The sequence below is a fragment of the Equus asinus genome, chromosome 10, assembly GCF_041296235.1.
Source record: "Equus asinus isolate D_3611 breed Donkey chromosome 10, EquAss-T2T_v2, whole genome shotgun sequence".
Taxonomy (NCBI): domain Eukaryota; kingdom Metazoa; phylum Chordata; class Mammalia; order Perissodactyla; family Equidae; genus Equus; species Equus asinus.
In genome coordinates, this window is record NC_091799.1 from 102967585 (window position 1) to 102984827 (window position 17243).

A 17243-nucleotide genomic window follows, 5' to 3' on the forward strand; every position below is an offset into this window, starting at 1 on the left:
AAAGTTAGCTAACACATCCATCACCTCACACAGCTTCAATTTTTTTGTGTGTGGTGAAAACTTTTAAGATCTACTCTCTTAGCAACTTTCAAATATAAAATATAGTATTGTTAATTACAATCAGCATGCTGTACATTCCGCCCCCAGAACTTAATCACCTTATAACTGGAAGTTTGTACCTTTCGATGACCTTTACCCATTTCCCACCCCTCATCCCCAATACCCCCCGGCCCTGACAACCATCAATTTATTCTCTGTTTCTATGAGTTCATTTTTTTTAGGTTACACATATAAGTGAAATCAGACAGTATTTGTCTTTCTGGGGAAATCATAGCTCTAGGGGGCCCTCTCCATGCATTGCAGTGTCAGCCTTGGGGAGGGGTGATGTGGTCAGAGTGTATCTGCTCCTCCTGTCCTTCTCATGTGGTCTTTCTTGGTCTCTGTGGTCCAGGGGGTGCTTCCGCCTCATGCCGGGGTTCTGGGATTTTCTCAGTGGTGTCTTATCTATAAATAGATGCTAATTGGTCCTCTTATGAAGAGGCTGAAGTCAGAACAACCTATGTTACCATCTTGATGGTGCCACTCTCTGATTTTGGATTATTAAGAAAAATTTTGACGTTGCAGACTTCCCAGAAGGCTTTTGGGAGCCCAAGTTTTCTCCACACTATGCTTTAGAAACTTTTGTTTTAACCCACCATTTTGGTGTATTTGCTTGGAAGGTGTGCATCGAAAAGTGGAATTTTTAACATAGATGGTTTACCAATCCCAGCAGGTCTCCTTTGGAGATAGTAACAAATACCAAAATTCATACAGAAAGATAAAGAACTCAGAATAACCAAGGCCATCTTGAAAAAGAAGAATAAATTTGGAGACATTTACTCTTCATTTTAAGACCTTCTATAAAGCTATCATATAATCAGGACAGTGTGATTCAGGCATAAGGATATAATCTAGACACTAGATCTATGAAACTGAATAGAACCCATAAATAGGTCTGCATATATGCAGCAAAATTAATTTTGACAAATGTGACAAGGTAATTCAAAGGGGAAAGGAAATTCTTTTTAACAAGTGATTCCAGAACAACTGGATATCTGTATGCAAAAAACTGAACCTTGATCTACACCTAACGTGAAAATTGACAGATACTGTTACCGAGCAAGGGCTTGCCACCCAATGTGCACAGAAGCCAACGCCATGGCATACCAGCTTTTGAGGGAAAAAAGGCTTTATTTTGAGGCTTTGAGGGAATAAAGGCTTTATTTTGAGGTTGATTCACAAGGAGAGAGGAAGCCAGCTCTCAAATCTGTCTTGCCCGTCCAAAGTCCAAGGTATGGGGTAAAGTCTAAGGGATTATGGAGGGCCGTCTGGTATGCGGAAGCACTGGCAGGATGAGTCTTGATTGACAGGTCAAAATTTTCTCGTCTGCGCATGCTTCTGGCTGGCTCCTAGCCCCTGAAAAATAGCTTTAATATCCTGTTAAGATGGGGTCAGTTATGAGAAATTATTGGGAAAAGTACAGTAAACAAGGATAAAGTTGTCATGCAGATTTAAGTCATTGCCTTCTCCACTGATAAGAGTTTCTAGAGATTCAGAGTCATCCTCCTCTTCCTGGCACAGAGTGGGAGATGTTACAAATGGAGGTTTCTCCTGTAAATGTAAATTTCCCTTACAAAAGGGTAACTTCTACTAGGTTTTCAGAGGTTTTCCTGTTTCTGTTGTTTTTTACTCATCATCAGCTTAATATAGGTGTTGTGGCAAAGAGGCATGCTTTGGGGTGGTAAATTCTGTTCCTGGTCCTGTGGTTACAGCACTGATAGATTCCAGGCAAAATTTAAAAGGTAGAATTATAAAGCTTCCACAAAAAAAAAAGGAGAATATCTTTGTGACATGTGTAGTCAAATATTTCTTAGATTGCAAAAGCACTAACCATAACAGAAAAAGAGAAAAAAAGGTAAACTGTACTTCATCAAAATTAAAAGTTTCTACTCTTCAGAAGACTTTGTGGAAAAATAAAAAGGCAAGTCACCTTCTAGGAGAAATATTCACAACCAATATATACGACAAAGACTCAAATCCAAATTATAGAAAGAACTTTTATATATCAAAAGACAAGCAATCCAAGTAAAGATTGCCAAAATCTTGGAGACATACTTCACAAATGAGGATACAAGAATGGCCAATAAGAGACATGAAAAGATGTCACTGCACCAGAAGGGGGTTCTCTGCCTGATGCACATAAAAAACCGATAGTTATGCCACTGGCTTTTGAGAAAAGAGAAGGCTTTATTGCAAGATTGACCAGTGAAGAGACAGGAGGCAAGGGTCTCACATCTGTCTCCCTGATCCAGGGTTTGGGGCAAAATTGATGAGGTTAGGGGAACAGGCTGGTACACGGGAATGCTGGTGGGACAGGGTTCCACTGGAAGGCTTTCAACATTCATGGTAAGGTGTGGAAGGGGCGTTAACACCAGGTCTTCCTAGACAATGTACCCCTCACTTCTGATGACAGTCCAACTTTCAAGTTCCAGTCGAGTCCCAGTCCTTTGGTTCCATGGCAGGGGGGGACATCTTTGGTTCTGGGTGTCATTTCAAGTCAAGATTTTCTCCTTTCACATGCTCTGGCTGCACGACTTGCATTTTTTTGACTTGCCCCTGAAAAACAGCTTTAGCCTTCTGTTGAGAAGATGGGGTCAGTTTGAACTGGTCCTAGAGAGCCTGTGGTTACAGTGTTAGTTATCAGGGAAATGCAAACTAAAACCAGAATGAGATACCACGATACGGCCCCTAAAGGGCTTTAAATTTAAATGACTCCCAATAACAAGTGCTGGAGAAGATGCAGAGTGACAGGATTTATCTGATGCTTGCTGGTAGGAGTGTAAAATAGTACAACCAGTGTGGAAAATTGTTTGATAGCTTCTGATAAAAATTGAGTGTACACCTACCTTGTGATCCAGCAATTTCACTCCAAGGTATTTTTGCAGCAGAAATGAAAACATATTCCCACACAAATATTTGTAAAATAGTGTTTACTCTAGGTTTATTCATAATAGCCAGAATTTTAAACAATTCAAATGTCTATCAACAGGAGAATGAATAAACAATGTAGTATATTCCAACTATGCAATATTAGTAGTAGAAAGAAATGAGCAATTGATGTACAGCTGTGGATGAATGTCAAAAATATCATGTTGAGGGAAGGATGCCAGACATGGATATATACTGTATGTTCCCATTTTTATGAAGTTCAAGAACTATTTTGTGGGAATGTAACTCACGATGGTAGCTGTTCAGTGCTTGGGGAGAGAAACATAGTATTAAGAGACATGAAGGGACTTTCCAGGATGAAGGCAATACTCTATGTCCCGCTGGATGTTGGTTCTATGGGTACATATATTTTTAAAAATATCACAGAGTGCACTTAAGATCTGCGGATTTTAGTATATGTAATTATACCTCAATAAAAATATGAAAATGCATACCCTAATTATCACAACTGTTATGAATATTTTCTTGGTTTATTAAATGAGGCATTCAATCAAATATTCATTTTGATTGCATTATGAATATGAAACATGCTGATTACTAATTCATATTCCTTTGGAAACCTAGAGGCAGAAGCAAAAACTACTGTGTGTGACAGGAAGATGGACTCACTCATCCCTCAGCATTTTCAGTTTCAGTCTCTTGTCTATTAACATGGTAATTGCCTTTAATGACTTTGTTCTCCTCAATGTAATCAGACAGGAAACTTTAGATGGAAAAATGCATAAATTATTCTAACTCCTGCCAGGAAAAGAATCGAAGACTTTAATCAGCTTCTGTGCATTTTATTCTCCATGTTAGGAAGTTTTCTTTACCTTCATACTTAACTGGCAGGGCCTCTGTCTGGAAGGAGCAGTCTTTAGTTCACCCATCAAGAGGACAATGTTCCCAGCACGGGGGACAGATGGCATTCCTGTGCAAAGAGGGTCATCTGTGCTACAGAAGTTTGTGCAACTCATTTGCCTTTTTTCCTGAAGGCTTCCTAAACAGATCTTTCCTTACTTCTTGCAAAACCTCCACAGTCCACGTTCTCAGTATTTGGGGCGGCAAGGAGTCTGTGCATTTAACTCCTCCATCTAACCCAGTAATCCCAGCCAGGAAGCAGGCGGGAGAGCTAGGTGGAATCCACTCAAGAGTCAAGGTGGATAATAACAGTGCACGATTTTGGTGGGTCCTGCTTATGGTCCAGTCCAGGTGCCATGGAGAGAGAGGAATAAAGCAAACTGAACAGTCTTCCTTCCGGTTTTGAAACAGGCCGCCTCTTCTGCTGACGTGCAATTCAGCACTTACTGAGTGAAGGAAACACTGAGCAGAAGACATTTTGTTTGATTCTGAACTGCATCAATCGAAATGTTAGTTGCAAAGAGATCTCCTATGCAGAGCCGCTTCAGCGTTCAAATATTTCTGGAGGAACCCAGTGCACACCTACATTATAGGCAAAAAAGCAAGTCATCCAATGGTAAAATTTGTGGTGCAAAGACCTGTCACAGGTCTAGAATAGAAGTTTGGGTTTGGAAAATGTTTGGGGTCAGGAATGAGGATCCAGTTGTGAAGGCTAAAGCTGAAACAGATTCAGATCTGGAACGTGGGCATGTAACAGCCCCAAATCTCAGCTTCCTCATCTGTAAGATGAGGATAAAGATACCCTGTCCTATCTGCAACCCAGGAGAGCCTTTCTGTGAATTGGAAAATAAACAGAAAACACTTTTTGGAGAGGTAAGAGGTATATACACCAGAAGCTGTGGTTGCCGTGGCTACTAGCCGCTGTTCCTCAGCCTCCCTTTGAGGTTGATGATAGGTCTGGATTTCTTTTGGACTCATAGCTCGGCTCACTTTCATCCTCTTAAGTACCAGAGCCTTCTCATCATGAATTTGCTTAGAGAGCTATTGCCGACCTGTGCTCTTTTGGGCACTTCTATTTTATCTCATTCTTTTGAATGCCCCATTCGTACGTATGAATGCCCATTCTGGCAGGAATGGTATGTGTGTTTGTGTTTGATAATTGGAAAAGAGAAAATACATATCATTTCCTTCCCATAGAGGATTCTGAGTTGCACGTAAAACCTGAAGAGGAGATGTCTCGGTCCACTTAGCTGGAGTATAAGGGTCTCCACGACAGGACCCCAGACTCAGAGGACGTCACGGAGATCATCTCAGTCTTACTCTCCTTCTTTTCAGCTCTGCTTTCTTTGGCATTCACTTCATTTTCAGAAGAACTCAGGCTCTTCCCTAATGGTCTCAGAATGGCTGCTCTCAGCTCCAGGATGACAATCTATCTGTCTTAGTCAGTTCCGGCTGCCATAACAAAGTACCATAGACTGCGTGGCTTATAAACAACAGAAATTTCTTTCTCACAGTTCTGGAGGCTGGAAGACTGAGATCTGGGTGCCAGCACGTTAGAGTGAGGGCCCTCTTCCAGGTTGCAGACTTCTCCTATGACCTCACGTGGTGGAAAAGGCTAGGGATCTCTCTAGAGCCTCTTTTGTAAGGACATTAATTCCACTCACGAGGACTCCACCTTCATGACCTAATGACCTCCCAAAGGCCCCACTGCTAAATGCCATTATATTGGGCTTAGGGTTTCAACATGTGAATTCTGGGGAGACACAAACATTCAGTCCATTGCTCTATCTTATCAGCTGCCCAACAACAGAGAAAAGGTCTCTTTCCTGATGGCACAAATGAAAGTATGACGATTAAGTCTCATTGGCTTGGATGGTCTGCTGGCTACACCCTACACCAAGCATGGTGACCAGGGCCAATTCAGGACTCTGGTTGTCTCAGGTCTGGGTCACATGAACAGTAAGAGGAGCCTGAGTGGGTCTCAGGAAATAGCAGGGTGCTATCAACAGAAGAAGAATGCTGAGCACACAAGATTAACACATATCTGCTTCTCCAAGGCCTGGAGCTCACTACTGTCTTATTCATGTGTAGACTACCAGGCTGATATTGATGTTGTGTGTGGCCCTGTGAGTGCTCCATTGGGAGCAACATGGGGGCTTCCTTGCCCCTGTTAAAAGATGCTCCATCAATTATTCTCTTCTCCATCTAACATGAAGCCTCGGACTTGTGATCAAGAAGTAATTCCATATGGAAATTCCTCAAAAAGTTCTTTTCTTTGGCTATTCAATGAGAAGCATATTGCTTCAACAAAGATAGTCAAGCAGTAATTTGTTTTTCAGACTTTTGCATGTTTTAATTTTGATTGACGTATTAGTTTCCTATGGCTGCTGTCACAAATTACCACAGCCTCAGTAGCTTAAAACAACACAAATGTATTATCTCAGGGTTCTGGGGGGTCAGAAGTCTGACATGGGTCTCATTGGGTAAAACCACTGTGTTGGCAGGCTGCACTCCTTCTGCAGGCTCTAGGGGAGAATCCATTCCCTTGCCTATTCTAGCTTCCAAAAGCAACCTGCATTCATCGGTTCATGGGCTCTTCCTCCATCTTTAAAGCCACTTTGACAATCCTGCCTCCCTACTATAAAGACCTTGGGATTGCATTGAGGATAATTGAGGATAAAGTTCCCATTTCAATATGCTTAACTTAATCATATCTGCAAAGTCCCTTCTGTCATGTAAGATAACATAGTCATGGGTGCTGGGTGTTAGGACATGGACATCTTTTGTTTTTTTTTAAGGTATGCATTTTGGTGAGGAAGATTAACTCTGAGCTAACATCTATTGAGCTATTGCCAATCTTCCTCTTTTTTTTTTCTCCCTGAACTCCCAGTGCATAGTTGTATATCTTAGTTGTAAGTCCTTCTAGTTCTTCTATGTGGTACGCTGCCACAGCATGGTTTGACGACAGTGCATAGGTCCGTGCCCAGGATCTGAACAGGAGAACTCCAGGTCGCCAAAGTGAAGCATGTGAACTTAACCACTATGCCACTGGGCCAGCTCCACATGGACATCTCTGAGAAACTATTATTCTGCCTACCACAATTGGTTTCAGGTTCTTGGATTCCTACTTTTCATGAAAATGTCTTAGCATCCCCTACATTATTATTCTTTTTTCTCAAGGTCTATCTTCTAATTTTCATATCTTTCTTAGATCTTTGAAAACACATGCTTAACCCCTTTCTCAACTCCAGCTCAGGTGAAGTCTCTAATATTGCCACCGCATTTTGCCAAGTATAATTGAAAATAGAGAGTTTATTAAATTTGTTTAGACTTGCATTCTTTTAAGCCTAGGGTGCATAATAATTTGATAAGATAGAGGCTGACCACAGAAGCTATGTGTTGTAAAGTAATTTAATACATTTTTTCCCCCTCAAGCCAAACTATGAGTTCAAGTTCACAGGAAGAATTTAGTTTAATTATAAGTTGCAAAGAAGGAGCAAGAATGTTGAACTGGAAGATGTATGAGAGAGCTTACACTAATGAATGTGATATTTGTTCATATCTTCATTTTCAGTAGAATTCATTTGTTGCTGAAAAGAACGTGGTTATTTATTAGACACTGACTTTACACTTGTCTTTGACATGATAGGCTGAAGTTTTCTCAGGTTTACTTTATTCCCAATGACTGATGTGTCACATCTATCAAATGATGCCTATTCTCATACCTTTATTTTTTCTTTTGCTCTTGGAAGCTTTTCCAGGAATCCTTTTCAGGAAATGCTATTGGATTTGACTCTTAGCCTTGATTTCTTCCTTAGTACAATGCCTTTTCAACATTTAGAGATAAAGTGAGAGTGACATGTTTGCATTATAAAATAAAACCAAGCAAATTACTTACCTCTATTGAGGTAAAAGACATGCATTACTGTTTTCTCTTTATTTTATGTGGAAGACCTTCAAGTGCCTTAGAAAATGTCAAGGATGAAACATCCATAGATGCCAAGGTCAGAAGAGCTTGGAAAGAGAAGAGAAAGACAGAGTGAGCACCATAGCCCTAGACGATAAGCTAGGTCCTCAATTAACTAATCAATTGATCATTTATTTGAGCCTCCATCGAGTGAGAAGATATGTCTTGGTAGAGTAAAAATATATTTAAAGCTTGATAGTGAAATTGCAAGACCTCCTATAGTGTTGTCCTTCTACTTGTCCATTTTTCAGTGATTTTACCTTATTTAAAGTATTTTCACTAACTGAAGCCTAGGTATCTTTGCCACCAATATGGAAAATATTAAAACAGAAATAAATAGATTTAACCATTGTCACTTCTTTTATTATAAATTTCTCCCAAACTGCATAGTTAATATGATCTATAAGCACGAAAGTAGTGTGTTAAAAATTGCCTCAGCTCAGAGAACATATAAGGCAAAAACAAGGATTACGTAGCTTTCTACATAAAATTGTGTGATAGGAGGAGGAATTTGAGGAGGAAGTGTGAAAATTTGCTCTTTTTTCTTTTTTAGAGAAAACACCCAACAGATGCTTTGAGATTTTAAAAATGTTTTTCAGTTGCACAGGGAACAGAGTTTCTGCAGAAAGGTTGAATTTACAGAGCAGTACTCTAAAGTGGGCAACTTTGTGGCCAGGTTCAGCTGGTTCTGCAGGGCGTGAAGGTTTGTACAAGGGACATAAGCTTCTGACTCTAAAGGCAGACACAGTCTAGGATGCAATAAAACGCAGGCACATGCTTATTATGATGAAATAGTTTAAGAAGCAATAATTAATCTTGGGTGGCTCAAATACTTCTTTAAGGCAACATTGTAATGGATCAACAATTGGAACAGTGGTTCTTAATCCTTCAAATATGATGGTGACTGCCCCACCCTCTATCCACAGCTCTCCCCTCTTGTTTTGGTGGCTGGCACCGTGGATGGACCTTGGCCTCTGTCGTTCAGCAGCAGCCAGTAATTCCACCTCCATTTCCCACTCTTCCTCAAATTCCCACGTATGACCTTTCAAAGAACTGGTCACTCCTGGGCAAAGAATCTTGGTCCTAAGAATGCTCTTTGCTTCAGTATATATGGCATGGATCACTTCTTATTCTGGAGAATCATTTCTACATCTATCATGTAATGTAGTCATAGCTACAGTCGATATTTTCCCCTGGGTATTGGGAAATTTGTTCAAATTTTGGAGGATGGGCTGTACACAGACAACATTTTAGTATACTGCTGAGAGCCAAGAATAAATGCCTTAATACTTATGTCTGAGTCTAAGAACATCTACTTTAAAAGTTGCACATTTTCGTCATGTTAACTTATTTCCTAGTTCCTATAAGGTTGAATGAATTCCTGTCTCATATTCATGGTGAAATTTGTACAGAAGTAAAAGCCAACAGGATGAAAAATTTCATACTTGAAATAAATGATACCAATATACGCAATAAAATATCACAGAGGTTGTTGAGATGTCTTTTCTAGAGTGATGCAAGGGCTTTATTCTATCATTTCTTATTAAAAAAAAAAAACAGATGACATAATGCATGTGCTGGACAATGTCTTACTTGAGCAGTGGAATTCTGGACAGTTTCCAGTAGCCTGTGTTTATATTCTTTGGCAAGCCACTCAGGTTCAGTACTGTGGGTGGGATCTCCATTAGACATGTTTAGCAATATAGTAGTATCTTTTCACTTCCAAGCTATCTTCTCTGTCCTTTCCTTTCCATTTCTCCTTTTTTTGGTAATTGTATCAACCATACATTCTCTTAATTCTAAATTACACAGTGTGGCAATGATAATTATGTTGTTGACTACTTTTGCCAGAGAACAAAAACACCTCCCAAGAGTTCTGGTGATCATTCTCACAGTCTGCCTTAGGGTAATGTAAATTCGGAAATCATTCTTTGATGATGACTCTTGACTCACGCTCAAAAGCATTAGAATTTACATGTACAGTAGCCATTACCCACATCTGAAGATTTGAGAGAGAAGCATGCACAAAGTGTGTAGTTCTTACTGCCTTTATCACACTGCTCTCCTGCTGAAAGGCTTTCCTATTGCTTTTTGGCTCAAAGCTAAAATTCTCCAGTTCCGACATCCAGGTTATCATTAAACACATCTGACAACCAGCCAATCTCTCCTTTATGACTTCCCTTGATCCACTTTTAGTTCTAATCAAACTGGTCTCCTATTCCATTAGACGTCCTTCGAATCCCCAAACCCCAGCCTTGGCTGATCTCCCACTTCCAACATCCATTTTGGACGGCTGTCAACTGCTCTCCCTCTGCCAATTCACATCTTGCAGGTGCTTTTAAAGCCAGGCTGAACATTCCGACCGGATAAGCAGACTTGTTAAATTAACCTCGATTCAGGATCACCTTTCCCTTCCTTCGAACTCTTTCACCATCCACGCACACACTACGTGCCATGCTTGCTCTTCCTCATCTTTGTGTTGGCCTTTTCATTTCTATCTGGCTTTTTTGGTACATGTATTTGTTTCTCCAGGGGAAGATAATCTCATCTATTTCTTTTGACTCTCTCATAGCAGCTTGTGCGAATCTTTGGTACACTAGGAGTTCAGGGTATTCTCATTAATGGATTTTCTTTGTACAGTGAAAAATACTATCTGGTGAACGACATTTTATTAATCTCTTACAACTCCCCCAAACATAGCTTTCTACAGAATTTTTAGTACTAACTTGAAAATGAGCAAAATAATAAAGATGATTTATAAAAAGTAGTTTCTAGGAAACCACCTAGTGTTAGATTCTAGATACATTCCCCTCCCTTACTCCATCTGTACTTAGGTTCTCAGTGGAAAACCAATGTCCAGAAGTTAGTGCAAAGTCCTTATTCAGACGTGGTTACTCAGCAGCATCGATGAAAAGAAATGAACGCATTGAATAGAAATGTTTAACTATGATGGGGACAAAGAGGACCTTTCATTGCAAGCCTCTGTTATCTTAATCATTTTTTTGATCCAAACATCTACACATTGATAGATAGTTCAAATCAAAGGGGATTTTACTGGATAAAAATTTTATGAAGATTAAAATAACATTTAATTTGTATTTTTAGACATTACCACAAAGGAAATACAAACCTGCTTGAGAAAATCTTATAATAGTTAATTTAAAGATAATTTCATAGAATCACACTTCTTAACTATCTGTAGGCAAAGACCAAAAGTTTCATGTCCTACTGATCATGGAGTGAAGATTTTGTAAAATACAAAACCATGCCCATGGCTGCCACAGTAATGTTAAGTTTCTAGAAAACTTTCCAAATGCTTACCCTCACTTTCCGTACTTATCTTGTGGGTGGATAACTAGTGCTTCATGGGTGCCAACAATCTGTGGACCCCACTTTGAATAGCAATGTTATGGACTTCAGTAAAACAAAAGACTTAGGCCAGAAAAGGATTGCTATGCTTTCTTGCAAGAAGGAGAAAGGAAAACTTTAAAAAACCATATTCACGGGCTGGCCCAGTGGCACAGTGGTTGACTTCTCATGCTCTGCTTTGGTGGCCTGGAGTTCGCAGGTTTAGATCCCAAGTGCAAACATAGCACCACTCATCAAGCCAGGCTGTGGTGGCATCCCACACAAAATAGAGGAAGATTGGCACAGATGTTAGCTCAGGGCCAGTCTTCCTCACACAAAAAATAAATAAACAAAAAATAAAAACTCTATCCAGTAAAAATAAAGTTTTAGCAAGAAAGTACTTATAGATGAAGGTAGGATAGTTAGGAACCTGTGAAAGATATAGTGACTTGGTTGTATTCAATGCAAAATGTTCTAGGCAGCAGATTCAGTTCACTTTGAACAATGGTACCAATGCAAAATGAAATGGGCCAAGAAGTCTAGAAAAGTCTTCCAACTTTTCTTGTGAAAATTTGTTTTGCAGGAGAACAGATAAATGGACAAGATGAAGTTGATTGGTCAACAGGAGATAGAAGTCAAACATATGAGTGCGTAATTCTAAACATGCTTTGGTGGCTGCAGGAGGGTTAGGGCTCTGACTTTCTACAGTCTTTCATTTTCTTCTCCACTTCTCAGGATACACCTTGGGGCAGTGACTAAAAGGTACAAGAGGTGATGATAACTAGGGGACAGAGATGGGCTGAAGTCAGAGCAGACCTTCCAGGGTATCCAGCCTTGGAGGGTGGTCACTGTCCAGGGTCCGATCCTCAGATTTGCAGGTGCTGAAATCAATTTTCATGAGTGAACTTAGGGTTGGAGGGAACCAACAACCCTACAGCATTCAGACAGGACTGATGTGTAGACCAGAAGGCCAGGTCATTAACTAAAATTGGCACCAAAATAGCCAATAAATTGCCACTTTTCTGTTAGCAAGTGGGTGCATGTTCTCCCTGATGGAAATGCTATACAGGAAATCAGTAGAAATTGGAAGGTATTTTATGAGTGTGATATTAGAACATGAAGAAATGAATACTATTTGGATGACATTAATGTCCAGTGTCATCAACCAATAAAAATTTGATGCATCAATCTCTCTCTGTCTCTCTCAAGATACACCTATAATTGGTTTTGCTCTTCAGGTTGTTCTCCCCATTGGAAATGCCAGGGACATGCTCGTAAGCTTCAAGGCTTCCCTCTCTCTTTGGAATCCCACGCGAATAACCCCTTCTTCGGATTTGTTAATGACGTTGAGTTGGTTATATTTGTCTTTTACATTTAGTTAAAAGTTTACTAAGGATTCTGTTTTGACGTGAAAGATGTCCTGTCATTTAAGGGAACTGTGCAGTGACATAATCTCTACACTCTAAGTATGGATTTCACTAATTCACCTCTCAGTGGGCAATGTTGTTCCCAAGTTCTTTGCAGGCTTCAAAAATATTGATATGATGCACCAACAATCTTTTTTCCTTAAATAAATGTGTACATCTGTAGGTGTATGTATACCTATCCCCCTGTATCTTATGATCATAAATATTCCTATGATTTTCAGCGCAAAACATGAATCTTATATCTCACTGCTCATTGTCAGTTTGCTATCAGGTTGTATTATTCAACTTGATTTTGCTAAAAGAAAGAGAAATTCCATTTCTCTTATGTAAAATATGATTAATAGATACTCAGCTTAAGTTTCATATGTGTATAATTATATAGTTAAGAAAACTTATGCCTCAACTGCTAACCATTAATATTAGGACAGTAAAAAATAAGAAAGAAATAGTAACAGAGCAAATTTATAACATTGATGTTGAGTACAGGCAGAATAAATTATATCTAGCTTAGATTTTGCTACTCTAAGAATAACGTAGGAAAATTTATTTCTGACTATGGCAAATTATAAACCTTCAATTAATAACTTAAGGTGTGATGAGTTTTTACACTATTTAAGTAAGATACTGCAGAGTTTTGTCCTTTTGTAATATATATACACACACACTGTATGTTTATATGTATATATAGAGCCCCTGAATATATGTGTTTACATGTATGTGTGTATATATAGAGAGGCATGTGTGTGTGTCTTTACTTTCCAAACTCATGTAGCAATTAGTATATACAAGAAACTAAAAATTTAGAGTATGCTTATTCAAAGACCCAAAACAAAAAACAAAACTGAGTAGATTTCTTAAACTAAGTCTTAAAGCAATTTTAAAAATTCTCTTTTCATAGATTAATGGAACAGAATACAGAACCCAGAAATAGACACACACAAGCATAGTTAACTGACTTGACAAATGTGTGAAAATAATTCAGTGGAGGGGGAAGAGGGATGGACCTTTCAACAAATGGTGCTGGAGAAATTGGACATCCATGGATGAAAACTGGAACCTCAATTAAACCTCTCACCTTATACAAATTAACTCAAAACGAATCTTGGGCTTAAATGTAAACCCTAAAACTATAAAACTTTGGAATTAAGGCAAACAGTTTATAGACTTTCTGCCAAAACATAATCTATAAAAAGAAAAATTGCTAAATTACACTTCATCAAAATTAAAAACTTATTGTCTGAGAAAGGCCATAGGAAGAGGATCAAAAGAGAGACTACAGACTCAGAGAAAATACTTGCAACCAACAAAAGACTAATATCTAGAATATATAAAGAACTTTTAAACTCAACAGCAATAAAACAAACAATCCAAATAGAAAATGAGTAAGACACTAACAGACATTCTGCCAATCGGGATATATGAACGGCAAGTAAGTGCCTGGAAAGATGCTCAACCTCAGTAGCCATCAGAGAAATGCAAATTAAAACCACCATGAGCTATCACTGTGCACCTATTAGAGTGGCTAAAATAAAAAGTAGAGACAACATCAACTGCTGACACAGACGAGGAGAAACTGGATCACTCATGCGTTGCTGGTGAGGTGTAAAATGGTGCAGGCACTCTGGAAAGCAGTTTTGCATCTTCTTATAAAACAAAACATGTAAATGCAATACAACCTAGTGATTGTACCTGGGAGCATTTAGTCCAAAGAAACGAAAACGTGACACCAAAAACTATACACAAATGTTCGTCAGAGCTTTTTTCATAACAGCCCCAAACTGGAAACAGCCGAGATGTCCTTCAATAGATGAACGTTAAGCAAACTGTGGACTGTCACTCAGCAGTAGAAGGGAACAAACTGTCGATACACACAACAACTTGGATGAGCCATCAGGGAATATATTGAGTGAAAATAGTCAATCAAAAAGGTTACATACTTTGTGATTCTATTTACATAATATTTTTGAAATAACAATTTTGAAATGCAGCACTTATTAGTGGTTGCTAGGGGCTAGGTCCTGGGAGGGTAGAGAGGGTAGGCAAGCAGGTGGGTGTGGCTTTCAAAGGAAAGAAGAGAGATACAAAACTATTCTATCTAGATAGTGGTGGGGATACACGTGTGATAAAACTGTACAGAACTAAACACACACACACAGACTAACAAGTAAAACTGGGGAAATCTCAGTGATTGGTGGATTATACTGATGTCAATATCCTGATTGTGATATGGCACTGTAGTTTTCCAAAGGGTTACCATTGTGTGAAACTGGGTGAAGGGTATGCAGGATCTCTCTGTATTGTTACTTGCAAGTGCTCTGCATGCACAATTATCTCAATAAATATTTCAACTAAAAAAAAAAACGCTCTCTTTCCATTGATTTCCTTTAGATTTGCCATTTTGGGTTGCCCTTCCACTGAGTAGAAAGAAATGGTTGCCCTTGGTCAAGGCTGGCCCTAACCCATTGGTCAGTTTTACATGAGCTATGGGTCACAAGTGGACTGCAGCCTGCCCATTTAACAAAGCCCAGCCTTGATGACATCATCTTCTCAAAGCTAACCATCCACGTGACGTGTACAGATGTTTTTACAGCTCTCTTTTTCTGCTGGATTCTTAAAATAGATCCCGTGAGGAGCTACCTCTCCCCTGAGGTCATGTCCAAAGCTCTGGATGTCCCACCAGGGCCGTGTTCTTGGTTGGATTGCCCAGTGGTGCTTTCTCACTATTAAAAACAAGTTCCTTTTTAAAAGGATATGAAAGTTTGAATGTGTTTTCAAGAGTCCATGAGTGCTCAGGCACATTAATTTCACCCAGAATCAGAATGTACGTTTGTACTTTTACATCTATAACAAGTTCAAGGGCATTCTCAACACTTTCATGATTATAATAGTAGTAAAAAAAATCCTTGTCTTTGATCCTACAAATACAGGCTCTGAAACTTGTGGAAAAAAATTTCTTGCAGTAATAAATATAACTGCAGAGTAAGCCAGCCTGGAATAATGCAATTACTGTTTTAGTTACATATTTCTTCTACTCCACAACCCTCAGTTTTCCTCTCTTTTCTCTTATCTCATGAAGAAAAATAAGAAATAATATTCCCCTAAGTAATGTCCTATTCTTCCTATTTAAAAGCAGGAATATGACCATCCAACAGAGGTCCCTTCAGGGCTTCAAGGATATCAACTGATTCAGCAAGTAGGCAGGGTTTTCCGTGAGGGTTACTACATAGCGTTGAATGAGCCGTCCTCCATCGGGAGGGCTGAGGGTTAAATGAAGGGAGATACCAACAGCTCCTGACTTATCACAAACTCAAGTGGGGAGAATTAAGACACCCCACCGTTCACTGCTCAGCTGTTACCTTGCTCTGATGATCATCAGGAATCTTCCAGTCTCTCTCAATTTTGCTCTGCTTTGGCTCTTCTTTTCCTGAAGTTCAGATGCCTCAGCTTCCATCCTAAAACTTGGGGAAAAAAAGAAACTATAAATATCTTTAGTGCCTTGCAATTACTTTGTGAAGGTCTGATCTGGCCCCTGCTGGCTCTTGAATGAACCTTCCAGCAGGCATTCACTACTCTGCAGTAGCCAGCGTGAGCCTTCAAAGACTTGTAGTCTTACATAACCCCAGTAGGTTAGTGAACTCGAACAAAAATGCTGCATAAATGCTGCCTGCCTATTTTGTACCTGTAACACCTCTGCAATTTCTGTGAGGATGGGAGTGAATCTGGGAGCTCTCTAGTTCGTTAAACAGAATGTGTGCATACGAAGCTACCAGGAAGATATTTTATAAATGAATGTCAATATTTCCCCTTCCAATGTAATTAGATATTCTGTTTCAATTGAAGGTCCTTATTACATCCAGAAAGGAAGAATGGAGCTTTCAAACATGCTACAGCTGGGCAGAGTTCAGCATCTGCACGGAAGAAAAGCAGGCCCAGCCACCCTCCAGCTTCAGAAGGAGGCAGCACAGAAGATGAAATCTGACTCCTTGGGGAGGGAGAGGCTCTGAGGAACTCTCGGTCCAAAAAAGAAAGCAGGTAGTGTTAGCTGCTTGATGTCTAAAATTTAAACAGGCAAAGCAGGATTAAAATGAGGTGTAAATCAGAATAGGTGAGAAAATCCCCCTACTGCTTTAGGAAAAGAATCAACTAAATTCACGTACGGTTTTATCCACTTGTTTCCCATCTCCACAGACTTCACAAGATGTGCAGAGAATTTTGATTGCACAGTAGGAGAAAGATGTTGACACTCAGCTCCAAGGATGTTGGAACTGCCCGAACAGAGCGGAGCTGCTGGAAGGAGGGATCTATTCGGAATCCTGGAGGTCCTGGAGAGGCTCAAAGGCTGTTAATCTGACGCAATTTAAAGAGAGGTAATATACATGACAGGCAAGAAGATTATGCAAAAGCCGGGCTGTCCTTGAGGATGGGCTCCAGCTGCTCAGTGGGATGGGCAGTGGGGGCTGGGCTTCTTGGAGGGCAAGAGAGGCCGGGATGGGGCGATGCACACTCAGAACTGTAATCCCGACTCCCCACTTTGGCTGTGTAATATGGCCTAAATTATTCGACTACTCTGAGCATCTGTGCCCTTTCCTTAAAATGGGTATGAAACCTACTGA

The 17243-nt window shown here is 39.7% G+C and overlaps 2 long non-coding RNA genes across 3 annotated transcripts in view; one reads left to right on the forward strand and one right to left on the reverse strand.

Moving 5' to 3' along the window:
- Positions 1 to 1241: 1241 nt before the first annotated feature.
- On the reverse strand, positions 1242 to 16992 carry LOC123289141 (uncharacterized). 2 transcript variants are annotated; one of them, XR_011506542.1, is made up of 4 exons: positions 16788 to 16992; positions 15987 to 16088; positions 7787 to 7902; positions 1242 to 2718 (listed from the first exon to the last, which is right to left on the reverse strand). It is a non-coding gene; the product is annotated as an uncharacterized lncRNA (long non-coding RNA). The 2 variants fall into 2 exon arrangements; XR_006532914.2 differs by having other exon boundaries at positions 1242 to 4470; positions 16788 to 16960.
- The window catches only part of LOC139046448 (uncharacterized), a 62525-nt gene continuing 62148 nt past the window's right edge, over positions 16867 to 17243 (forward strand). Inside the window, exon 1 of the long non-coding RNA XR_011506543.1 lies at positions 16867 to 16997. This is a non-coding gene — a long non-coding RNA (uncharacterized lncRNA). The remainder of the gene's footprint in view (positions 16998 to 17243) is intronic.